Genomic DNA, 27,597 nt, shown 5'->3' with positions numbered 1-27,597 from the left:
CGCACATGACCACACAGCTGGGCAGTAGTCAAGGTGCAACAAAACTAGGGCCTGTAGGACCTGTCTGGTCGACTGAGATGTCAAGAAGGCAGAGCAACGCCCTATCATGGACAGACTTCTTCCCATTTTAGCACTATTCATTTATTTCAGCCAATCATGAATCATTTGTCAGTGCTGAGCATGTTGATCGCCGTTCCCTATAAGCATGCAGAAAGTCTGTTAATTTATTTTCTGTAAAATAACTTTCTATTTGATCAAACAACATTTTTTCCAAAAGTTTGCTAAGCACTTGTAACAGGCTGATTGGTCAGCTGTTCGAACCATTAAACTTTTGCCTCCCTCCATGTCTGAGGGAACAGACCATCTTCTAGGCTTAAATTGAAGATGTGGCAAAAGGGTCACTATGTATTCCGCTACCAACCTCAGCAATTTACCATCCAGGTTGTCGGTACCAGGTTGTTTGTCCTTATTTACAGATAGCTTCAATTTTTTCACCTCTTCTACACCCACTTAAAACTAGTGCTTGTCTTTCATTATTGGGTCCATTATGCATGAATATAAAGGCTCAGCCTTTGTTGTTTGCATGTCATACCTAAGTTTGCTAATCTTGTCAACAAAACGTTATGAAATTGGTTGGCAATATCAGTGGGTTTTGTTATGACAAAGCCATCCGCCTCAATGAAGGATGAAGTCGAGTTTGCTTTTTTTTGCCTAGAATTTAATTTAAATTACTTCAGAGATTTTTACTATCATTCTTTATATCCTTTATCTTTGTTCCATAGTATAGTTTATTCTTCTTTTTGTTTAGTTATGTGATTTCTCAATTCCCGTTGCCTCATCCCTCTCAGCCATACCATTTTTCAATTAATCATCTATCCATGGGGATGTGGCATTTCTGTCTGTTTCTTGACTGATGTCTTGAACTAGATTGCAGGCACTGGTTACAGCTTGGAGCTTCTTTTTGAGTGGGCAGCTTGATGACAACCAGTCAATATTTAGGTCACCCAGAACATATATCTCTCTGTTGAGATCACCTACATTTACATTACATTTAAGTCATTTAGCAGACGCTCTTATCCAGAGCGACTTACAAATTGGTGCATTCACCTTATGATATCCAGTGGAACAACCACTTTACAATAGTACATCTATATCTTTTTTGGGGGGTGGGGAGGGTTTGAAGGATTACTTAATCCTATCCCAGGTATTCCTTAAAGAGGTGGGGTTTCAGGTGTCTCCGGAAGGTGGTGATTGACTCCGCTGTCCTGGCGTCGTGAGGGAGCTTGTTCCACCATTGGGGTGTCAGAGCAGTGAACAGTTTTGACTGGGCTGAGCGGGAACTGTGCTTCCTCAGAGGTAGGGAGGCGAGCAGGCCAGAGGTGGATGAACGCAGTGCCCTTGTTTGGGTGTAGGGACTGATCAGAGCCTGAAGGTACGGAGGTGCCGTTCCCCTCACAGCTCCGTAGGCAAGCACCAACATTTCACACATAAGAGAGAATAAAGGAGACGGCATCGGTCAAAATCGTGATTTATGACCCTATGCGTCTGATTTATGACCCTATGTCCGGCTGGTTCGTACATGCCCAAATAAGGGCATCCGGTCTGGACATCCTGGCGGGAAGGTGTCACGTGGTTAGGGTCATATAGTTTTATCCTGTTCTGTCACGTGTTAGAGTGTGTGTTATATCTATATTGCATCTCTTTGAAGTTGTCATGATGATTGATGTGTAGGGCCCTCATTGAACTGGGGGGGTTGTGTTTGAACATTTCAAAGAGGATGACCCCACACCCCCCTATTTTATTGCTCTTAGGGTTGTTGTCTATGAATTAGGAATGTCCGGGGGGTTATGTGTTGGAGGCAGACGTCTTATAAATACGCCCCAGACACACATGCGGCCCCAGAACACTAAACAAGATTTTAAAAATAAACATGGATTTTGGTAAAGCAGTGATGACCGTAACAACGGAAGCAGGACCTCGGTTGAAACATAGAGAAAAGACCCAGTATAAAGCAAAAATATACGACGCGCCAAAAAAGCGGTTTATATGTGTGTGTAGAACCCAAATACCGCCCGCAACTGCACTGAAAGATCAAGTGATGATGTCTAATGGACAGCACTGGGGGTATCAGTTTGATTACCCGGCCCGTAGAGTGAAAATCTATACTGTAGCCGAAGGTGGAGAATATACAGACCAGACTTTAGGAGTGGACTATGGGGTTGAAGACTGGGCGGTTTTTCGCAAGGTTTTGTGTCCCGAACTGAGAGTTATCACCAAGGGGTATAGCTTGTTCACGGGCTACGAGACCCGTTGGGAAGGTACCCCAGACTCCTCAGGAAGAGTATTTCACAGGGTGAAAATACAGAGAAAGAATGGACTTCCATGTGGCTGCGTGGAGTTCTATATCAGCAACGAGGAAACCCGCAACCAAAACATTCGTGATGGTGGCCTGACTGGGGATTTCAGGTTGCGCATGCTTATTCCTTTTAAAAGTTGGGAGCTAATGGAATTGAGCATGTTAGAGTTGTTGGACGTTCTTTTTGTACAGAGCCAACAGTGGCAGAGCATTGTTCGGCTAAGGAAGTGCATAATATATACGAATCCTGAGGATTATGATTCAAAGCAATCCCAAGAAGGCTCATCCTCAGAAGGGTCAGCCCCCGAAGAAAACTAAGTACGCGGCTGCGTTAACCACGCCCTGACCCCACCCAAAGGCCTGGTTCTACAATAAAAGGAGGTCCCTTAAAGCCTCCACTTCTTCATTTCAGCATATACCATGGATATTCCTACAACATACCTGGACTCTGATACGTCATGGGGGCCAGACCCTAAGGACTGTATGCCTCGCAGCCAACCATTCTACTCCCCCCAGCCAAGACCCTCGACACCCCCTACATGTCCACAGCCTGAGGATGTGTTTGATGGGGTGGCCAGTACTATTTTTGTGGACACCATCAAGGCCTCTGTAGCCACACTTTTAAACGTGGTGATTGGAGAGTATATACGTGAAAAATGCATCGGTTGTGAGATCAATCACCCCAGCCAGCGCCGGCATCCGTGTTTATACAAGCCCCCAAAATACTACTTCTTCAACCATTTTGAGGAGCTGGTGAAAAGACTGTGGTCCTGCAGGTTTATACCTGCGCTGGTCAGAGCCCTGGAGTCTATGGGACTTGTGCCATCTATTCCCAGAGTTTACGGGGTAACCGAGGCTTTCCTACATGAACTGAAGGAGGCGATCTACATCCACGAGAAACTCAAAGAAATCCGACAAACCCTGGTGGACGACAACAAATACCGGGAAGCTGTGGTGGAGGACGTGATGACTTTCTGGCTCAACAAAACCCCAGAGACCGAGTGACAATACCTATTTGTTATTTAGATGTAAAGCAATGGGGAACTATATACATACGATGTTAGAGAAAATAAATACGTTTTTCTTTTGAGAGAACTTACAAGTGTGATGCATCAAATTATTGAAAATAAAGTGAACCATGTATCATTCTACACAACCCATAATACCTGGGCTAATGTAGAGCGTGTGCTAAAAATGGAGCAAATCATGAATCATGTACGACATACGGGCGAGAGTATGCAATGGACACAACTGGTCTCACGGCTTGTGGATGATTCTGAAGAACTAGAAACAAACTTGTCTAAGATTTTACTTTATTTGTTTGAAACACCGTTTAATTGTAACATGTATCACATTTGTTGTTTATATACTTATATATCTGATGTGTGTATTTTTATTTTTGCAAACATCATGTATTACATATACAGACAATTTAGGATTCGTTGCAGGATACTTGTCCCCGTTTTCTCAATGATCCCAGCATGCAACACCCTGTATATTTGGTTTAGATTTACAGGCTTTTGTCGCTGAATTTTTAAAACACACACATCAGATATATAAGTATATAAACAACAAATGTGATACATGTTACAATTAAACGGTGTTTCAAACAAATAAAGTAAAATCTTAGACAAGTTTGTTTCTAGTTCTTCAGAATCATCCACAAGCCGGTATTTGTTGTCGTCCACCAGGGTTTGTCGGATTTCTTTGAGTTTCTCGTGGATGTAGATCGCCTCCTTCAGTTCATGTAGGAAAGCCTCGGTTACCCCGTAAACTCTGGGAATAGATGGCACAAGTCCCATAGACTCCAGGGCTCTGACCAGCGCAGGTATAAACCTGCAGGACCACAGTCTTTTCACCAGCTCCTCAAAATGGTTGAAGAAGTAGTATTTTGGGGGCTTGTATAAACACGGATGCCGGCGCTGGCTGGGGTGATTGATCTCACAACCGATGCATTTTTCACGTATATACTCTCCAATCACCATGTTTAAAAGTGTGGCTACAGAGGCCTTGATGGTGTCCACAAAAATAGTACTGGCCACCCCATCAAACACATCCTCAGGCTGTGGACATGTAGGGGGTGTCGAGGGTCTTGGCTGGGGGGAGTAGAATGGTTGGCTGCGAGGCATACAGTCCTTAGGGTCTGGCCCCCATGACGTATCAGAGTCCAGGTATGTTGTAGGAATATCCATGGTATATGCTGAAATGAAGAAGTGGAGGCTTTAAGGGACCTCCTTTTATTGTAGAACCAGGCCTTTGGGTGGGGTCAGGGCGTGGTTAACGCAGCCGCGTACTTAGTTTTCTTCGGGGGCTGACCCTTCTGAGGATGAGCCTTCTTGGGATTGCTTTGAATCATAATCCTCAGGATTCGTATATATTATGCACTTCCTTAGCCGAACAATGCTCTGCCACTGTTGGCTCTGTACAAAAAGAACGTCCAACAACTCTAACATGCTCAATTCCATTAGCTCCCAACTTTTAAAAGGAATAAGCATGCGCAACCTGAAATCCCCAGTCAGGCCACCATCACGAATGTTTTGGTTGCGGGTTTCCTCGTTGCTGATATAGAACTCCACGCAGCCACATGGAAGTCCATTCTTTCTCTGTATTTTCACCCTGTGAAATACTCTTCCTGAGGAGTCTGGGGTACCTTCCCAACGGGTCTCGTAGCCCGTGAACAAGCTATACCCCTTGGTGATAACTCTCAGTTCGGGACACAAAACCTTGCGAAAAACCGCCCAGTCTTCAACCCCATAGTCCACTCCTAAAGTCTGGTCTGTATATTCTCCACCTTCGGCTACAGTATAGATTTTCACTCTACGGGCCGGGTAATCAAACTGATACCCCCAGTGCTGTCCATTAGACATCACTTGATCTTTCAGTGCAGTTGCGGGCGGTATTTGGGTTCTACACACACATATAAACCGCTTTTTTGGCGCGTCGTATATTTTTGCTTTATACTGGGTCTTTTCTCTATGTTTCAACCGAGGTCCTGCTTCCGTTGTTACGGTCATCACTGCTTTACCAAAATCCATGTTTATTTTTAAAATCTTGTTTAGTGTTCTGGGGCCGCATGTGTGTCTGGGGCGTATTTATAAGACGTCTGCCTCCAACACATAACCCCCCGGACATTCCTAATTCATAGACAACAACCCTAAGAGCAATAAAATAGGGGGGTGTGGGGTCATCCTCTTTGAAATGTTCAAACACAACCCCCCCAGTTCAATGAGGGCCCTACACATCAATCATCATGACAACTTCAAAGAGATGCAATATAGATATAACACACACTCTAACACGTGACAGAACAGGATAAAACTATATGACCCTAACCACGTGACACCTTCCCGCCAGGATGTCCAGACCGGATGCCCTTATTTGGGCATGTACGAACCAGCCGGACATAGGGTCATAAATCAGACGCATAGGGTCATAAATCACGATTTTGACCGATGCCGTCTCCTTTATTCTCTCTCACATATAGTCCAAATACTGACTTTTAGCACTTGGTGGTCTATAGCAACTTCCTACGAGAAAAGGCTTTAGGTGAGGCAGATGAACCTGTATCCATATTACTTCCACATCATCTGACATGAGATCCTCTCTCAGCCTAACAGGAATATGACTCTGGACATACATGGCAACACCTCCATTTACATTTCTATCTTTCCTATATATTCTATGACCATGTATAGCTACTACGGCATCATCAAATTAATTATGAAGTGTGTTTCAGAGATGTCCAGAATATTCATGTTTTCTGATGTTAATAAGTTGTCAATTTCATGAACCTTGTTTCTCATGCTATTTTTAGTCCTTTCTGGGTTGCTTGTTTGTTTTTATAGATACTCTGAGAGGCTGATCTGAGGTAGACATGTCAGTGACATTTACATTTGAGTCAATGGTACTCAGTGGGTTGCAGACAGTTTCAATGCAAACAGTGGAATTCAATTCTATGTGCATATGTTTATTGCAGACAATACCCTCGGAGCTAACAGTTAAAGCAACATAGATTAGGTTACTTACATGTACTACACATCCATTTCTCTGGGATATAATATATGATTTCCATGTCCTCTGTTGCTTATTATGACAGGGAGGACTGGAGCGCTACCAACCCCAGACCGTCAGTCTCTTAAGCAGTTTGTTATGTTGATGGAGATAACCTGGAACCACTGTGGTTAGGGTGAATCCCATCTCTTGTAAAGATTGTTGGTTGCTCCTACAACAAGTCAAAATTGTCACATAAGGAGACATTCCTGTCTTTGCAGTTTCTTCAGGAACTTGTTTAGGGCAGTGAGGCGGCTGTAACGTTCCGAACCCCTTCTATAGCACGGCAGCAGGGCCAGAGATGACTGCTCTCTTCCCTGTGCAAACAAGGGTGTTGTAGTCCTTCTTCAGTTCCTCAGATTGCAAAAAGCAAAAGTCGTTAAATCCAATGTGATTGACAATGGTGCCAATATTAGAATAGTTGGTTAGAATTGTGGGCTGGAGGGAGTTCATGGCTTGGTCACGGGCGCCTGGGTGACAGTGGACCTTGGTCGGCCCGCAGGCAGGCCAAAATCTCTCTCACCATCAAGCTGCCCACAATAATGGTGGTCGTGATGGAATCCGATGGGGAAGGAAGAGGGAGGTCAGGCCCAGTCGTTATTCGGACGTGATTACAACATGTAGTATGTTTACTTTTCTCTCACACACACATACTAGCCTACCTTGCAACCTCTGTTGGAAGTAGGGACCGAAGACTTTGGACACAACGTTGAGTGGAATCCTCTCCAGGTTAATACAGAAGTGGAGCACCTCAATCAGAATACCCTGGCCTGGAACTGGGAAAAGTGAGTGGAGAAGACACTCCAGAGCCCTGGGCTGGAACTGGGAGTGAGAGGTGAGGATATTCTCCAGCTTCTTAAACATCTGACTGGAGCACTGTTTCAGGTACAGTAGTTCAGTTTCCCCATTACAACGATCTGCTGGGCTATCTGAGGTGTGGTTGGCGTTGCAATCGAAGCTCTCAACCATAGCTTCCCTTGGCTGAACGCAGTGTGCAACATCATAAATTGCCCAAAAATGGTGGTGGAAATTAGTTTTATTAAGACAGTAAACATAATTCTCCAGTTTTTTTTCTGACAGCCCGTCATTAAAGCTAGTGAAGGATGAAAATCATGCAGCCTGAATGGAGTACTCTTTACGTACGAGCCGAGTCGATCCACCTGGGACACGAGTGTATTACTGGCTTGGCACATCAGTTTTAGATGACAGCAAAGATTATGGATATACTGACAAGATCCATGTATCTCTCCGGGAGTCGGTTTCGTTAACGCTGCAAGGCAGGCTGTCTAGCTCCCGCCTATCATTTCTTTGGATTTGTTGATACATCTCATTATTGTAATCTAATTTGAGAGTTGTTGACGTCAATCGTCTGTAATTCAATGGAGAGAGACGCTATGCTACTAGCCTCGTGAATATGCATAGTCTTCCCGAGACAACTCCGATATAAAGTTTTTTTTTTCTCAAAGTTGCCGGAATGTCACGTGTCGTACATATATCAGTACACTCGTAACAATTTAAGCATTGCGAAACTGCTATTCGATCAAATAAATCTCACGTAGCAAATAAGACGTTAATTTTTGTTGACCAAATTGGATACTCAATGACCTTCAAACAAAAACTCCTTGCTTGGTGGGCGAAACAACGAAAAAACGCCACCTGCTGGAGGGAGACAGATTTACCGCCGAGTTGGACCTTTCAATTCAATTTAAAGGCTTTATTTACATGGGAAACATGTTAACGTTGCCAATGCAAGTGAAATAGATCATAAACAAAAGTGAAACAAACAATAATAAAACAAATAACAGTAAACATTACACTCACAAAAGTTCCAAAAGAATAAGGTCATTTCAAAAGTCATATTATGTCTATATACAGTGTTGTAACGATGTGCAATAGTTAAAGCACAAAAGGGAAAATAAATAAACATAAATATGGGTTGTATTTACCATGGTGTTTGTTCTTCACTGGTTGCCCTTTTCTTGTGGCAACAGGTCACAAATATTGCTGCTGTGATGGCACACTGTGGTATTTCACCCAGTAGATATGGGAGTTCATCAAAATTGGGTTTGTTTTCAATTTCTTTGTGGATCTGTGTAATCTGAGGGAAATATGTGTCTCTAATATGGTCATACATTTGGCAGGAGGTTAGGAAGTACAGCTCAGTTTCCACCTCATTTTGTGGGCCGTGTGCACATAGCCTGTCTTCTCTTGAGAGCCAGGTCTGCCTACGGTGGCCTTTCTCAATAGCAAGGTTATACTCACTGAGTCTGTACATAGTCAAAGCTTTCCTTAAGTTTGGGTCAGTCATAGTGGTCAGGTATTCTGTAACTGTGTACTCTCTGTTTGGAGCCAAATAGCATTCTAGTTTGCGCTGGAGTTTTTTTAGATTTTTTTCCAACGTGTCAAGTAATTATCTTTTTGTTTTGTCGTGATTTTGTTGTGTGTAATTGTGTTGCTGTCCTGATGAACTCTCTGGCTCGAACCGACAATGTGGTTTTATTTACGTCATTGTCTCGAACGCGCCCACAACAATCCCATAATGCAACGGGCAGAAAATAATAATAAACAAGAATTCATGATGACAGCTGACAGTAATTGTGCACAGTTAATAAAGTAAACATGGCATGAGCAGTGTTTTAGAAAATATAGGCTGTTAACGTTAGATGGTCCTTCCCGTTGCAGCCCGACAGAGGTCTTCGAGATCACGGATTTTACCACCGCGTCGGAGTGGGAGAGGTAAGTTAGCAAGGTGGAGCTCTCTGGCTTTACTGTAACTGGCTACGTTAGCTAACAAGAGTTGTGAATCATCATCAGGCTCAGACTAGATATAAGGATTGGATTATAAACTATTCGTGAGTGACCAAATATAGTTCCATAATGCTAGCATAGACGGCTGAGTATATGACAGACAACGTGCTTGTCTCCTCTTGTTTTGTGCTGTCAATCACATTGCTGAATGGGCTAGTTATGCTGGTTTGCATTGCATTTTGTTTTGTAGTTTACCCATAGTTTAGTTAGCTGTCCTGTCACATCAGGATTGCAAGAGATAGCAACTGACCTTACCAATGTTGACAACTGACAGGCCTAGATATCTCTTCCTTATCAACAGTAACCACGTAATAGATTGCATTGTATACATGCATGTTTGTGTGACCACTATTCTCTGACTTCAGCTGGAACTGATGTTATGATCCCCCTGTCTGTCGTTTGCTAGGTTTGTGTCCAGAGTAGAAGAGGTGCTGAATGACTGGAAGCTGATTAGGAACAATGCAAGCAAACCATCAGAGAAGGTAACAACAAACCCTCACTCAATCAGACCTTACTGTTATGTCACAAACACCACACGTTAATAAGCAGCCATCCAGTAAGCTTGTTGAATGAATTAATGGATTTCCTGATTGCCCACTTGATCCAGGGTGAATACACCAGTGGTACCTGGGAGAAGAAGACCAAGGATATCAACTTTGCGGATTTTAAATTCTCCGTAACCCACCACTACCTGAAGCAAGAGTCTAAGGAGAGCGAGGGGAAGGAGGAACCTGAGGAGGGTACAATGCTGCTGCCGCTTTTATTTACAGGCTCTGTTATCTTACCTGTCTCATAGGATCGCTCACTACGTGATGAGACTATATTGATGAACTCACTGTTTTATCTGGAACACTGATCTGCTCTCTAGGAACAGAGAGAATCTGGGTGGATAGTAGAGAATATAGGTGAAGTCTCCACCCTGCTCTCTCCCTAGATGCCTTCCCAATGACTTCCCTCCCAGAGTCCACAGCCTCGTCAGATGGTGAGTACTAGGGATGCACCGATATTACATTTTGTGCCAATACCGTTATCTAATATTTTCCTTGCCAAAAATGATTATACCGATAACCGATATTTAAAATTTTTGCAGCTTTTTAAGCATTCTAGTACAGTTAAATAGTTGAAATACACACACAAGTTATTTGGTGGCATTTACGTATGTCCCCATTACTAGTAACACGTAATCAAAACCTATTTCTTTCTGTGCTGTTTCTTTGTTCATTTGTTCAGTCTCAACCAGGATTTCATCATACATGTCAAGCTCTGTCCGTCTGTGACCTCTCTTTCTTGGTGTGCACTGTCACTGTGTCCGTTTCCATCTTGTCCAGCTTTGTCTGTAACATTTCACGTAAACCCTGTTTCTTGTCTGCATCGAAGTAGCGGTCCTTGTACCTATCAAATCAAACTTTATTTGTCACGTGCGCTGAATACAACAAGTGTAGACCTTATGGTGAAATGCTTACTTACAAGCCCTTAACTAACTGTGCAGTTCAAGAAGAGTTAAGAAAATATTTACCAAAATAAACAAAAGTAAAAAGTAACACAATAACATAACAATAACAAGGCTATATAGAGGGGTTACCGGTACAGAGTCAGTGTGTGGGGGTACAGGTAAGAGGTAATTTGAACATGTAGGTAGGGGTGAAGTGACTATGCATAGATAATAAACAAGCGAGTAGCAGCAGTGTACAAAACAAATGGGGGGGGTCAATGTAATAGTCCGGTGGCCATTTGATTAATTGTTCAGCAGTCTTATGGCTTGGGGGTAGAAACTGTTAAGGAGACTTTTGGTCCTAGACTAGACGCTCTGGTACCGCTTGCCGTGCGGTAGCAGAGAAAACAGTCTATGACTAGGGTGGCTGGAGTCTTTGATGCAACCAGTCAGAATGCTCTCGATGGTGAAGCTGTAGAACTTTTTGAGGATCTGGGGACCCATGCCAAATCTTTTCAGTTTTCTGAGGGGGAAAAGGTTTTTGTTGTGCCCTCTTCATGACTGTCTTGGTGTGTTTGGACCATGATAGACCGTTGGCGATGTGGACACCAAGGAACTTGAAACTCTCGACTCGCTCCACTACAGTCCCGTTGATGGACGCCTGTTTGGCCCGCCTTTTCCTGTAGTCCACGATCAGCTCCTTTGTCTTGCTCACATTGTGGGACAGGTTGTTGTCCTGACACCACACTGCCAGTTCTCTGACCTCCTCCCTATAGGCTGTCTCATCGCTGTCGGTGATCAGGCCTACCACTGTTGTGTCGTCAGCAAACTTAATGATGGTGTTGTAGTTGTGCTTGGCCACTCAGTCGTGGGTGAACAGTGAGTACAGGAGTGGACTAAGTACACACCCCTGAGGGTCCCCAGTGTTGACGATCAGTGTGGCAGATGTGTTGTTGCTTATCCTTACCACCTGGGTTTGGCCCATCAGGAAGTCCAGGATCCAGTTGCAGAGGGAGGTGTTTAGTCCCAGGGTCCTTTGATCTCCTTTGCATTAGCGTAGCCTCTTCTGTAGCCTGTCAACTATGTGTCTGTCTATCCCTGTTCTCTCCCCTCTGCACAGGCCACACAAACGATTCACACCGCGTGGCCGCTGCCACTCTAACCAGGTGGTCCCAGCGCGCACGACCCACGTGGAGTTCCAGGTCTCCGGCAGCCTCTGGAACTGCCGGTCTGCGGCCAACAATGCAGAGTTCATCTCAGCCTATGCTACCCTCCAGTCCCTCGACTTCTTGGCGCTGACGGAAACATGGATTACCACAGATAACACCGCTACTCCTACTGCTCTCTCCTCGTCTGCCCACGTGTTCTTGCATACCCCGAGAGCATCTGGCCAGCGGGGTGGTGGCACTGGAATCCTCATCTCTCCCAAGTGGACATTCTCTCTTTCTCCCCTGACCCATCTGTCTATCTCCTCATTTGAATTCCATGCTGTCACAGTTACCAGCCCTTTCAAGCTTAACATCCTTATCATTTATCGCCCTCCAGGTTCCCTTGGAGAGTTCATCAATGAGCTTGACGCCTTGATAAGTTCCTTTCCTGAGGATGGCTCACTTCTCACAGTTCTGGGTGACTTTAACCTCCCCACGTCTACCTTTGACTCATTCCTCTCTGCCTCCTTCTTTCCACTCCTCTCCTCTTTTGACCTCACCCTCTCACCTTCCCCCCCTACTCACAAGGCAGGCAATACGCTTGACCTCATCTTTACTAGATGCTGTTCTTCCACTAATCTCATTGCAACTCCCCTCCAAGTCTCCGACCACTACCTTGTATCCTTTTCCCTCTCACTCTCATCCAACACTTCTCACTCTGCCCCTACTCGGATGGTATTGCGCCGTCCCAACCTTCGCTCTCTCTCTCCCGCTACTCTCTCCTCTTCCATCCTATCATCTCTTCCCTCTGCTCAAACCTTCTCCAACCTATCTCCTAATTCTGCCTCCTCAACCCTCCTCTCCTCCCTTTCTGCATCCTTTGATTCTCTATGTCCCCTATCCTCCAGGCCGGCTCGGTCCTCCCCTCCTGCTCCGTGGCTCGACGACTCATTGCGAGCTCACAGAACAGGGCTCCGGGCAGTCGAGCGGAAATGGAGGAAAACTCGCCTCCCTGCGGACCTGGCATCCTTTCACTCCCTCCTCTCTACATTTTCCTCTTCTGTCTCTGCTGCTAAAGCCACTTTCTACCACTCTAAATTCCAAGCATCTGCCTCTAACCCTAGGAAGCTCTTTGCCACCTTCTCCTCCCTCCTGAATCCTCCTCCCCCTCCCCCCCCTCCTCACTCTCTGCGGATGACTTCTTCAACCATTTTGAAAAGAAGGTCGACGACATCCGATCCTCCTTTGCTAAGTCAAACGACACCGCTGGTCCTGCTCACACTGCCCTACCCTGTGCTTTGACCTCTTTCTCCCCTCTCTCTCCAGATGAAATCTCGCGTCTTGTGACGGCCGGCCACCCAACAACCTGCCCGCTTGACCCTATCCTCTCTTCTCCAGACCATTTCCGGAGACCTTCTCCCTTACCTCACCTCGCTCATCAACTCATCCTTGACCGCTGGCTACGTCCCTTCCGTCTTCAAGAGAGCGAGAGTTGCACCCCTTCTGAAAAAACCTACACTCGATCCCTCCGATGTCAACAACTACAGACCAGTATCCCTTCTTTCTTTTCTCTCCAAAACTCTTGAACGTGCCGTCCTTGGCCAGCTCTCCTGCTATCTCTCTCAGAATGATCTTCTTGATCCAAATCAGTCAGGTTTCAAGACTGGTCATTCAACTGAGACTGCTCTTCTCTGTGTCACGGAGGCTCTCCGCACTGCTAAAGCTAACTCTCTCTCCTCTGCTCTCATCCTTCTAGACCTATCTGCTGCCTTTGATACTGTGAACCATCAGATCCTCCTCTCCACCCTCTCCAAGTTGGGCATCTCCGGCGCGGCCCACGCTTGGATTGCGTCCTACCTGACAGGTCACTCCTACCAGGTGGCGTGGCGAGAATCTGTCTCCGCACCACGTGCTCTCACCACTGGTGTCCCCCAGGGCTCTGTTCTAGGCCCTCTCCTATTCTCGCTATACACCAAGTCACTTGGCTCTGTCATGTCCTCACATGGTCTCTCCTATCATTGCTATGCAGACGACACACAATTAATCTTCTCCTTTCCCCCTTCTGATAACCAGGTGGCGAATCGCATCTCTGCATGTCTGGCAGACATATCAGTGTGGATGACGGATCACCACCTCAAGCTGAACCTCGGCAAGACGGAGCAGCTCTTCCTCTCGGGGAAGGACTGCCCGTTCCATGATCTCGCCATCACGGTTGACAACTCCATTGTGTTCTCTTCCCAGAGTGCTAAGAGCCTTGGCGTGACACTGGACAACACCCTGTCGTTCTCCACTAACATCAAGGCGGTGACCCGATCCTGTAGGTTCATGCTCAACAACATTCGCAGAGTACGACCCTGCCTCACACAGGAAGCGGCGCAGGTCCTATTCCAGGCACTTGTCATCTCCCGTCTGGATTACTGCAACTCGCTGTTGGCTGGGCTCCCTGCCTGTGCCATTAAACCCCTACAACTCATCCAGAACGCTGCAGCCCGTCTGGTGTTCAACCTTCCCAAGTTCTCTCACGTCACCCCGCTCCTCCGCTCTCTCCACTGGCTTCCTGTTGAAGCTCGCATCCGCTACAAGACCATGGTGCTTGCCTACGGAGCTGTGAGGGGAACGGCACCTCCGTACCTTCAGGCTCTGATCAGGCCCTACACCCAAACAAGGGCACTGCGTTCATCCACCTCTGGCCTGCTCGCCTCCCTACCTCTGAGGAAGCACAGTTCCCGCTCAGCCCAGTCAAAACTGTTCGCTGCTCTGGCACCCCAATGGTGGAACAAGCTCCCTCACGACGCCAGGACAGCGGAGTCAATCACCACCTTCCGGAGACACCTGAAACCCCACCTCTTTAAGGAATACCCAGGATAGGATAAAGTAATCCTTCTAACCCCCCCCCTTAAAATATTTAGATGCACTATTGTAAAGTGGTTGTTCCACTGGATATCATAAGGTGAATGCACCAATTTGTAAGTCGCTCTGGATAAGAGCGTCTGCTAAATTACTTAAATGTAAATGTAATTCGTGGGCACTATGGTGTTGAACACTGAGCTGTTGTCAATGAACAGTATTCTCATATAGGTGTTCTTTTGTCCAGGTGGGAAAGGGCAGTGTGGAGTACGATTAAGATTGCGTCGTCTATGGATCTGTAGGGGCAGTATGCGAATTGTAGTGTGTCTTGGGGATCTGGGAGGATGCGGTTGATGAGCCATTACTAGCCTTTCAAAGCTTCATGGCTACCGACGTGAGTGCTACGGGGCGGTAATCATTTAGGCAGGTTACCATCTCTTCCTTGGGCACAGGGACTATGGGGGTCTGCTTGAAACATGTTGGTATTACAGACTCAGTCAGGGAGATGTTGAAAATGTCAGTGAAGACACTTGCCAGTTGGTCCGAGCAGTCTTTGAGTACACGTCCTGGTAATCCATCTGGCCCGCGGCTTTGTGAATGTTGACCTGTTTAAAGGTCTTGCTCACATCGGCTACCGAGAGCGTGATCACACAGTCATCCAGAACAGCTGGTGCTCTCGTGCATGCTTCAGTGTTCCTTACCTCGAAGCGAGCATAAAAAGCATTCAGCTCGTCTGGTAGGCTCGCGTCACTGAGCAGCTCGCGTCTGGGTGTCCCTTTGTAGTCTGTAATAGTTTTCAAGCCCTGCCACATCTGATGAGCGTCAGAGCCAGTGTAGTAGGATTCAATCTTAAACCTGTATTGACGCTTCTCTTATTTGATGGTTTGTCTGAGGGCATAGCAGGATTTCTTATATGCGTCCGGGTTAGAGTCCCGCTCCTTGAAAGCGGCAGCATTAGCCTTTAGCTCGATGCGGATGTTGCCTGTAATCCATGGCTTCTGGTTGGGATATGTACGTACGGTCACTGTGGGGACGACGTTGTCGATGCACTTATTGATGAAGCCAATGACAGGTGGTATACTCCTCAATGCCATTGGATGAATCCCAGAACATATTCCAGTCTGTGCTAGCAAAACAGTCCTGTAGTGTAGTATCGAGCATGGTGGCGACACAGTAAAGAGGCTCAGAGAGAATGCCACCAAATCGCTTGTTCACAGCCTCTTGTGGAGTACTTTTGCAAGTTTTAACCCCACTGTCTGTGTCGGCAGTTTTGTTGAGCAGGTGTTTCAATACCATGACAGAGGGTATCACGTCTGCTGCAGACGCAGTTGATGAGCTTATTTCTCCTGTCAGTTGTTCGAATGGAGCTAGGAGTGTGTTCATGTTTCCAAGTTTCAGCATTGAGAATTTTGAAGAGTGGGGATCTTATGATATTTGTGCGTCTAACTTTCTCACTCATCATTATTCACGATTCATTCAGAATTATCCGTAATCGTGTTAGCATCCATGTTAATGTAGAAGTGTTTAGAAATGTATTCTATTCTTATTTACAATAAAAGGGACTCCAAAATGACACATTATTTACCATTAATTTCTATTGGTCACAAAATAATCTGAAACACAACCAAAACAAACAGCAAATGCATCCAACAAAATTGTAGAGTCACAAGTTTGATGTAGTCATTGCGTGCTATGAATATGGGACCAAATACACAATTTTTACTACTTTAATTCGCATAAGTGAATTTGTTCCAATACCTTTGGTCCTCAAAAATGGACAGACTATGTACAATGTGCTGTGCTGTAATTTCTGAACGGTTCACCCGATATGAATGAAAATACCCTCAAATTAAAGCTGACCGGTTGCACTTATAACATCATAGTCATTGTATCATTTCAAATCCAAAGTGCTGGAGTACAGAGACAAAACAACAAAACATGTGTCACTGTCCCATTACTTTAGGAGCTCACTGTATGTGTGCTACTTTTATGCTTCCCAATTTTCTGTTTAGTTTTTGTATCTTTTACTTTCATTTCGGACACCAGCTTCAATCAGCTGAAAATACAACATTTTTGGTTATGGAAATATATTTCACAATGGTTTAGATGGTACAATGATTCTCTGCACAATGACTGCTTGTTCTGTCACAAACTGACATTAGGCAAATTAATCGAATTTTAGCAACCAGGAAATGGCAGAACGATTTCTGCATATTGCACCTTTTAAGTATCCAGTCTGTGTTTGCAGGTATGGCATGCGTGAGTTTGTGGTCATCTCCCCTGGGGCCAACTGGGAGGCAGTCATCAGTGAGTCCAAGTGCGACCTGCTCCTCAGCTCCGTCTCCATCTCTCTGGCCAACACAGACTGGTAGGTGACAATAGCTCCATCTCTCTGGCCAACACAGACTGGTAGGTGACCGTAGCTCCATCTCTCTGATCAACACAGGCTGGTAGGTGACCGTAGCTCCATCTCTCTGACCAACACAGACTGGTAGGTGACCGTAGCTCCATCTCTCTGACCAACACAGACTGGTAGGTGACCGTAGCTCCATCTCTCTGACCAACACAGACTGGTAGGTGACCGTAGCTCCATCTCTCTGACCAGCACAGACTGGTAGGTGACAGTAGCTCCATCTCTCTGGCCAACACAGACTGGTAGGTGACCGTAGCTCCATCTCTCTGGCCAACACAGACTGGTAGGTGACCGTAGCTCCATCTCTCTGGCCAACACAGACTGGTAGGTGACAGTAGCTCCATCTCTCTGGCCAACACAGACTGGTAGGTGACCGTAGCTCCATCTCTCTGGCCAACACAGACTGGTAGGTGACAGTAGCTCCATCTCTCTGACCAACACAGACTGGTAGGTGACCGTAGCTCCATCTCTCTGACCAACACAGGCTGGTAGGTGACCGTAGCTCTATCTCTCTGGCCAGCACAGAGTGGTAGGTGACCGTAGCTCCATCTCTCTGACCAACACAGGCTGGTAGGTGACAGTAGCTCCATCTCTCTGACCAACACAGGCTGGTAGGTGACCGTAGCTCCATCTCTCTGACCAACACAGACTAGTAGGTGACCGTAGCAACAATGAATACTGTATTCAGCAAATATTATATTCCTGTCTCCATGGGAACAGGAACTGTTATGGTTATAAGTCACAGTTATACAACAACTGTTTATGTTCTTTTGGAAAATCAAGTTAAAATATGTTCCAGAATTTGCTTTGACAAATAAAAGAAGAGCTGGTACTGCCAATGTGTCCTACAGCTAATCATGGATCTATGCTGAGGTTCCTACACATTCACACAGCTAGTTGCAACATGCTCTTTGTGTGTGTTTCTGTATAATGTCACAAGCCATGTTTTAAAATAGCAACACTGTGGGAAGTGAGTACAGCCCTCCATGGCATCATGTATTGAGGTAGGTCAGCTGGTATCCATGGCAACACTGGGCTGAATGGAAGATGGTAGCAGTGTAGATCTGTGGCTCTGTAGCAAGGTCATCTGGTCTCACTGTCTCTCTGGGAGTTTACTGTGTGGCAGAGAGACATTAACAACACATTGCTTCATGAGCACGTGTTCTATCACTGATGCCTGTATCATTTATTACAAATAATGTTGTTTTGTGACTTCAAAATAGAGAAAGAATGACATATTTTTGAATAGAATAATATTCAAAGTCAGTATGTGGGGGAAAAAAGTGTGAAAAAATATGTACTCATTACTGAAAGTCGCTCTGCATAAGAGCGTCTGCTAAATGACTAACGTAAATGTAAAAAAATGGAACAAGGCTTATTAAATGATTTACTTATTCAATCCACTAGGTGGCGTATGTTTTGTCTGTAGTTCCTCTACTGTGCACCAGGTGCTGCTGTGTAGCTGTGGTGGTAGAATAGGGTTGTGGAGGGAGTTACAGGATTTCAGTCTGTGGCTGCCCTCCCACATTGATACCAGAGATTCCTGGCATGTCTCTAAAGTTAAAGGGGTCACTTCAGAATCAAACATCATCCGTTGTGCAGCTCCAAATGTATGCCTCAATCCCAAACCAACTGAAAGATTAGTCAAATCGGAAATCTTTCTACAGCTGGATCTTGACTGCCGATGGCGTGTGACTAACTCATCTTGACAGAGAGTAGTTACAGTAGCCACAGGATTTCAACGTGTGGCTGCTCTCCCACAAAACATCAAACTTTGAAATGACCTACCCTTTTTTAAAGTCCTCTATTTCCCCTGTCCCTGTGGATGCCGTACAGCTAGGTGCCGATGTTTGTACAAATCCAGCAGAAGTGGAGGAGGATGTACTATGGGGAGTGCCAGGGACCGGGGGTGCGTACCGACTTTGAGATGGTCCACCTCCGCAAGGTGCCCAGCCAATACAACCACCTCTCAGGCCTGCTGGACATGTTTAAATCCAAGATGGTGAGTAAGGAAGGACCTGGTCTAATGACTTCATGCCTAACATGAACCTTTTAGCTCTTTCACATGGGTCACCCCAGACTAACTGTAGGTCCAGTTTCCCTGAATGAGAGTAAGTCTAGTGTTGGACTAAGATTCACTTTCAATGGTGAATCTTCATTAAGCATGTTTTTTTTTTGTCCAGGACTAGGCTGAACCTTTGTCTGGGTACCCAGCCCCCTGCTAGATATGATGGATAGCACAATATATTTCATAACCTTGTCTCTATTTATGTTTCTCTTTCCTCTGTTGTTCTCCAGGTCTGCCCCCTGTCTCCTCTTCCTCCCATCAACATCGCTATCCGCTTCACGTACGTTCTGCAGGACTGGCAGCAGTACTCCTGGCCTCAGCAGCCCCCTGGTACACACAACAACCACACAACCCACTAAACAGGAAGGAATGTGTCTAGTTATTTGTGCCGTTAACTCCGGCACACTTATATACCAGAGTCGATGTGGGTTTGAATCCAGCCCACTCGCACTCCTCAGACCTTTCCTGTCTGCTTTTATAAAACCACATGCTGTCTGTTCAGTAAAACCACATTCTGTCTGTTCAGTAAAACCACATCCTGTCTGTACAGTAAAACCACATCCTGTCTGTTCAGTAAAACCACATCCTGTCTATCCTGTCTGTTCAGTAAAACCACATCCTGTCTGTACAGTAAAACCACATTCTGTCTGTTCAGTAAAACCACATCCTGTCTGTTCAGTAAAACCACATCCTGTCTGTTCAGTAAAACCACATCCTGTCTGTTCAGTAAAACCACATCCTGTCTGTTCAGTAAAACCACAAAATATGAAACAGGAAGGAGTTGGAGGGCAACCGATATATCAAGTCAGAAGTCTAAACGGTGCTAGACGTACAGTGGAGTCTGAATTTATTGACACTCTTGATAAAGATGAGAAAAAATTACTGAATAAAATAAATCATAAAAATACTGAGCTATATTGTATGCAAAAAAATGTGGAAATTATAAAATTGCATATTAATACAATTGCTCAGAGAAAAATATTTTGTTTAACAAGTAATACTTTTTCTCTCTCAAAAAGGTAGGGTTAAAATGATTGACACCTCTGTTTTCAATACCTTTCAATAGCTCACCTTGCAAGGATAATGGCACTGAGCCTTTTTCTAAAGTGTCTGAGTTGGAGAACACACTGGGAGGGAGCTTAGACCATTCCTCCATACAGAATCCTTCCAGATGCCTGATATCCTTCATCTGCTCTTATGGACTGCCCTCCTCTATTCAAACCACAGGTTTTCAATGGATTTCAAGTCTACAGACTGAGATGGCCATTGCAAAATGTTAACTTTGTGGCCAATTAACCATTTCTTTGTGGATTTTGATGTGTGCTTGGGGTTATTGTCTTGCTGTAAGATCCACTTGCATCCAATTTTAGCGTCCTGGCAGAGGCAACCAGGTTTTGGGATAAAATGTCACGGTACTCTGTACATTTCAATGATGCTGTTGACCTTAACAAGGGCCCCAGGACCGGTGGAAGCAAAATAGCATACAATATAGCTCAGTATTTGAATTATTCAGTTTATACAGTCATCATTATCAAGGGTGTCAATAATTTCGTACCCCACTAGGCTAGCCCACAGGACGTATTGGAAGCTTTGGTCATTCAACGCCTCCGTGCGCATGACTAACATTTTAGCAAACTGTTATAATCCACTCACTCTCTCTTTGCTCCAAATTCAATAGTGGATGGTTCTTCCCACAGTTATGTTAAGTGCTGCTCTCCGGGGTACATTTTAGTGTTGCAAATAGATGCTTGAGTCTTTGAGTGGTGCAGGGAAGGCGGTAAAAGATCGGAGGTCAGAGAGCTTTTTAAACGGCTCACAAACTGACAATATTTCTGCTCCTCTTGAATGGAACCTGAGAGGAATGGCAGTGGGTGGAGGGTCAATTTGAGGTTTTTATATTTGACACCAGAGTATATTTGGTCCTTTAGTTTTTATTGTTATGAATTTGCCTGCCTTCAAGGCATTGAGGATGAAAAAGCATAGGAAGTGTTAACAGTTTTGGTTCTTCTTGCTACCTCTAAGTGAAAGTATTGGGAGTTGAATCAAAGTCATGACTGAACAGTAAAAGGTGAAAGTTTTTTTTTATTTTATTTTTTTCTTTGCCTCCAGACTTCGAAGGTCTCCTTGGAGGGGAGGTGGGAGGGGTGGAGTTTGGGAAGCTGCCATTCGGAGCGTGTGAGGATCCAATCAGGTAGGACTGATGTAGCCATGGCGACAAGTCAAAGCATGCTTGATTTAGATATTTGCCTCATTGTTCATGTGTATTCTTGACGTCTTTGGCATGAGCCTTTAATTAATTATTGGCCAAACTGTAGCTTATAGTGAGAAGTTTTATAAAGCAAAACAAACAAATCTGTATTTTCTTTCATTGTTGTCTCAGTGAGCTTCACCTATTGACCACCTGGCCCCACCTGACAGAAGGTATCGTGGTGGATAACGATGTGTACTCGTGAGTGTCAACCACCACACTCCCTCCCTCCCCTCTGACCTGCTGGTTGACACACATTGATGGAACATCTTAACAGCCTGAGATACGATCTATCAAGAACATTGTTTGTCCTCTTACCAAATGACAGCAAATATAGAGGTGTCATTGTCAATAAATAGAATCAGTATCCAGGTTGAGCTTATAAAGCAAATGAGCATTGAGGTGGATGGAGAGATAGCAAGAGAAAGAACATCCAGTCAGTAAAACAAGTTCTCCATAGCTTTGGAACATTGAAAGGTTGTTACCCATATTAATATCCTGTGTGCCAGACAGTGTAGGTGTTGAGAGGGAGGTTGTGGAGGAGGTGTGTGGGAGAGGATATAACAAGTACCTCAGCCCCAGCAACACCGCTCGCTCATTCAACTGCATTAAAGCTGAAATTAATTCATGCTGAATGATTTTACGCTTTTCAGTTTAGTGATGAAATGGTGCTCAGTGAGCCATCGCTTCATATTAACGGTGTGTTTTTCTTCAAGTCCCTCCATCCTAAATGTGCTTGAGCTTCATTGTATAAAGAGTCTCTTTGAAGGGAATCAAAGCTATCTGCACCTAGATGCAGAAACATTTAGATTAGCCCTGTCAAAAACAAGATGGTCCTCTTTCAAAGACTGTTTTGGGGTTTAATTTGCTGGTTGTATTTATTGGTGAATCCCCTTAGTGCTCTCTGGGGTAGAAATGTTAGATATAATATTTGGGGGTTTTAGAGAAGATGTGACTTGCTTCGGGTCAACTTGTCAACTGAAATGGTACCCTCCCTGACTGACTGACTGACTGGGTAATAGATATTATATGTCAACTGAAATGGTACCTTCCCTGACTGACTGACTGACTGACTGACTGACTGACTGGGTAATAGATATTATATGGCAACTGAAATGGTACCCTCCCTCACTGGCTGACTGACTGGGTAATAGGTATTATATGTCAACTGAAATGGTACCCTCCCTCACTGACTGACTGACTGACTGACTGACTGACTGACTGGGTAATAGATATTATATGGCAACTGAAATGGTACCCTCCCTCACTGGCTGACTGACTGGGTAATAGGTATTATATGTCAACTGAAATGGTACCCTCCCTCACTGACTGACTGGCTGACTGACTGGGTAATAGGTATTATATGTCAACTGAAATGGTACCCTCCCTAACTGACTGACTGGCTGACTGACTGACTGGCTGACTGACTGGGTAATAGATATTATATGTCAACTGAAATGGTACCCTCCCTCACTGACTGACTGGCTGACTGACTGGGTAATAGGTATTATATGGCAACTGAAATGGTACCCTCCCTCACTGACTGACTGGCTGACTGACTGGGTAATAGGTATTATATGTCAACTGAAATGGTACCCTCCCTAACTGACTGACTGGCTGACTGACTGACTGGCTGACTGACTGGGTAATAGATATTATATGTCAACTGAAATGGTACCCTCCCTAACTGACTGACTGACTGGCTGACTGGCTGGGTAATAGATATTATATGGCAACTGAAATGGTACCCTCCCTAACTGACTGACTGGCTGACTGACTGACTGGCTGACTGACTGGGTAATAGATATTATATGTCAACAGAAATGGTATCCTCCCTGACTGGCTGACTGACTGACTGGCTGACTGACTGGGTAATAGATATTATATGTCAACTGAAATGGTACCCTCCCTCCCTCCCTGACTGACTGACTGACTGGCTGGGTAATAGATATTATATGTCAACTGAAATGGTACCCTCCCTAACTGACTGACTGGCTGACTGACTGGGTAATAGATATTATATGTCAACTGAAATGGTACCCTCCCTGACTGACTGGCTGGCTGACTGACTGACTGACTGACTCGCTGACTGACTGGGTAATAGATATTATATGTCAACTGAAATGGTACCCTCCCTGACTGACTGGCTGACTGACTGACTGGCTGACTGACTGGGTAATAGATATTATATGTCAACTGAAATGGTACCCTCCCTCCCTCCCTGACTGACTGACTGACTGGCTGGGTAATAGATATTATATGTCAACTGAAATGGTACCCTCCCTGACTGACTGGCTGGCTGACTGACTGACTGACTGACTCGCTGACTGACTGGGTAATAGATATTATATGTCAACTGAAATGGTACCCTCCCTGACTGACTGGCTGACTGACTGACTGGCTGACTGACTGGGTAATAGATATTATATGTCAACTGAAATGGTACCCTCCCTGACTGGCTGACTGACTGGGTAATAGATATTATATGTCAACTGAAATGGTACCCTCCCTGACTGACTGACTGACTGGCTGACTGACTGGCTGGGTAATAGATATTATATGTCAACTGAAATGGTACCCTCCCTGACTGACTGACTGGCTGACTGACTGGCTGGGTAATAGATATTATATGTCAACTGAAATGGTACCCTCCCTGGCTGACTGACTGGCTGACTGACTGACTGGGTAATATATATTATATGTCAACTGAAATGGTACCCTCCCTGACTGAGTGGCTGACTGACTGACTGGCTGACTGACTGGGTAATAGATATTATATGTAAACTGAAATGGTATCCTCCCTAACTGACTGACTGGCTGACTGACTGGGTAATAGATATTATATGTCAACTGAAATGGTACCCTCCCTACCTGACTGACTGGGTAATAGATATTATATGGCAACTTAAATGGTACCCTCCCTCCCTCCCTGACTGACAGGCTGACTGACTGACTGACTGACTGGCTGACTGGGTAGTAGATATTAGATGTCAACTGAAATGGTACCCTCCCTGACTGACTGACTGGCTGACTGACTGGGTAATAGATATTATATGTCAACTGAAATGGTATCCTCCCTAACTGACTGACTGGCTGACTGACTGACTGACTGACTGGGTAATAGATATTATATGGCAACTGAAATGGTATCCTCCCTAACTGACTGACTGACTGACTGACTGACTGACTGACTGACTGACTGACTGGCTGACTGACTGACTGACTGACTGACTGGGTAATATATATTATATGTCAACTGAAATGGTACCCTCCCTGACTGACTGACAGGCTGACTGACTGGCTGACTGGGTAATAGATATTATATGTCAACTGAAATGGTATCCTCCCTGACTGACAGGCTGACTGACTGACTGACTGGCTGGCTGACTGGGTAATAGATATTATATGTCAACTGAAATGGTATCCTCCCTCCCTAACTGACTGACTGACTGGCTGGGTAATAGATATTATATGTCAACTGAAATGGTACCCTCCCTCCCTGAGGCTGACTGACTGACAGGCTGACTGACTGACTGACTGACTGACTGACTGGGTAATAGATATTATATGTCAACTGAAATGGTACCGTCCCTGACTGACTGACTGGCTGACTGACTGGGTAACAGATATTATATGGCAACTGATACTCAGTGGTTCTTATTTCAAAGATCCCAAATAAAGCAAAAAGTCAATAGATAATTATCAGGTAATTACTTTCCACTATATAGTCTCTAAATGAACACCAGGTCAATATCTGGTTGTAAAGTAAACCACAATAACGATGAATCTTCTCTTCCCGTCAGAGCTCCATGTTTAATAGCCTATATTCAGGCCTAATCTTTACTATAATGGTAAAGGTGAAGCACTGATCTGATCCAGGGCCAGTCTACCTCTCTCCCCTGTGTGGTCTGACCTTATGTGCTCTCTGTGTGACCTCACAGTGACCTGGACCCACTCCAGGCCACTCATTGGTCAGTCCGAGTCAGGAGCACAGACAACCCCACGTGCTTGCTCGGTATGTTAGACCCCCCTCAACAGAAATACTGATCTTATATTATAGCCATCTTATAGAATATTATGAATGTCCATGTAATGTGGTTTAAAATGCTCCCTCATCCATCAGATGTATGTAAAGGGAGTTCCAAAGGCTTACTCAGATGTTGACTTACTCTATGTCAAATTTGATGGACAAAAAAAGATTTTTGAATTTGAACAAAACGTAATCTTCTGGTTGTCACTTGTTACCACAGCCACAAAGTCAAAATTGGCTATATTTAAAAAATGTATGAAAGTAAAAATGTCTGCATAGTGCATCTTTAAGGTTAGGGTTAGGCATACGGTTAGCAGTTTGGTTAAGGTTAGGGTTTAGGTTAGGAGTAGGTTTAAAATCACATTTTAAGAAGATAAATTGTTGAAATAAGCAGGTTTTATGACTTTGTGGCTATGGTAACTAGTGGTGATGTAATCTTCTCCATCGCAGGTGACTTCCTGACAGAGTTTTTTTAAGCTGTGCTCCAGGAAGGAGTCAACAGAGGAGATTCTGGGAAGAGGTCCATTTGAGGAGGAAGGCAAAGGTAATGTGTTCTTTGTCTACTGGGGTGTATCTCAATAGTTTAACATCTCTTTCTTTAATTTTCCAATATCACATGTTATTAGTCACATGAGCCGAATACAACAGGTGTAGACCTTACAGTGAAATGCTTACTTACAAGCCCCTAACCAACAATGCACTTTAAAAAAATAAAATATGAATAAGAAATAAAAGTAACAAGTAATTAAAGAGCAGCAGTAAAATAACAATAGTGAGATTATATACAGGGGGTACCGGTACAGAGTCAATGTGCGAGGGCATCGCTTAGTCGAGGTAAATTGCGGTAATATGTACATGTAGGTAAAGTTTTTAAAGTGACTATGCATAGATGATAACAACAGAGAGTAGCAGTGGTGTAAAAGGGTGGGAGGGGCGGGGCGTGGCAATGCAAATAGTCTGGGTAGCCATTTGATTAGATGATCAGGAAGTCTTATAGCTTGGGGGTAGAAGCAGTTTAAAAACCTCTTGTTCAAATAGTTTTTATTGAACACATACACAAGAATGGTGTATAGGTATAAAAGACAAGTTTACAGTTCTTATCTAAACATAAGAGAACAGACATGAACCAAAAGACCCAGAGTTCTGGGCACAAAACAAATATTACAAAACAAGACATACAAAACAAGGACAGCTAGAAAAAAAAAAAAAAAAAAAAAGGGTTGATGTAGCCCCCCCACTTATACCCCACTTTATCCCCCCTTATTCCACCCTATTCCCCTCCCAACTGCTCGGGTGGCGGGGCCAGCACACGCTGCCCAAAGGTAGATTACCGCATGACAATTGAGAGTGCGTTAAGTGCAAATTCAAAGCGCCGCCTGCTCCAAGTAAGAGAGGAAAGGCTGCCAGATTTGATCAAATGTTGATAATTTATTGTTCAAAATATATCTAATTATTTCTAAGTGTACAGTGTTTGCCAATTCGCTGAGCCATAATTTGGTAGAGGGCGCTTCCCTCTTTTTCCAAAACAACAAGATACATTTTTTTGCCGAAATGAGACTGTAAGAGATGAGTTGTTTTTGGGAGTTGGTTAATCTGTTTAGGGAATCGGACACTCCCAGGATTATCAGAAGCGGGTCTGGGTCTATTGAAGTCTCCAGAACTTCAGAGAGGACCCCAAAAATTCCACACCAATACCCATACAAGTTAGAGCATAGGGCAAAGCAGTGGAGTAGTGTACCCTGCTCAGCCTGACATTTATCACACATAGGGGATGTCCCAGGAAATATCCTATGCAGTTTGGTTTTGCAATAGTGTAATCTGTGTAATACCTTGAATTGTATGAGACGATGTCTGGAGTTAATGGAGCAGGTGTGGATATACACCAAGCTATCTTCCCAGTCTGCCACTGAAATATCAGTCCCTAGTTCTTCCTCCCATTTTGCCTTAATGGCATCAGTAGAGGGTGCGCTAACAGATTGAAAAGCATCATATATACGAGATATCAGTTTGTCTGAGGTGGGGCATATTTTTATGCATCCGTCAAACGTGGAAGGTTTAGCATTCCCAAATGTTGGGAGGTATTTTCTAACATAGTCTCTAATCTGTAGGTATCTGAAAAAGTTACTTCTGGGAAGATTATAAGTTTCCCTCAGCCATTCAAAGGAAGCAAAGGTTCCCCCTATATATAAATCCCCTA

General features: G+C 44.5%; 1 pseudogene; it reads left to right on the top strand.

The window, feature by feature from the left end:
• The first annotated feature begins 3,569 nt into the window (after positions 1–3,569).
• The window catches only part of LOC115156290 (rab3 GTPase-activating protein catalytic subunit-like), a 90,085-nt pseudogene continuing 66,057 nt past the window's right edge, over positions 3,570–27,597 (top strand).

This window comes from Salmo trutta, chromosome 20, assembly GCF_901001165.1.
Source record: "Salmo trutta chromosome 20, fSalTru1.1, whole genome shotgun sequence".
Classification (NCBI taxonomy): domain Eukaryota; kingdom Metazoa; phylum Chordata; class Actinopteri; order Salmoniformes; family Salmonidae; genus Salmo; species Salmo trutta.
The sequence above is the reverse complement of the archived record's forward strand: the minus strand, read 5'-3'. Positions and strand labels throughout refer to the sequence as shown.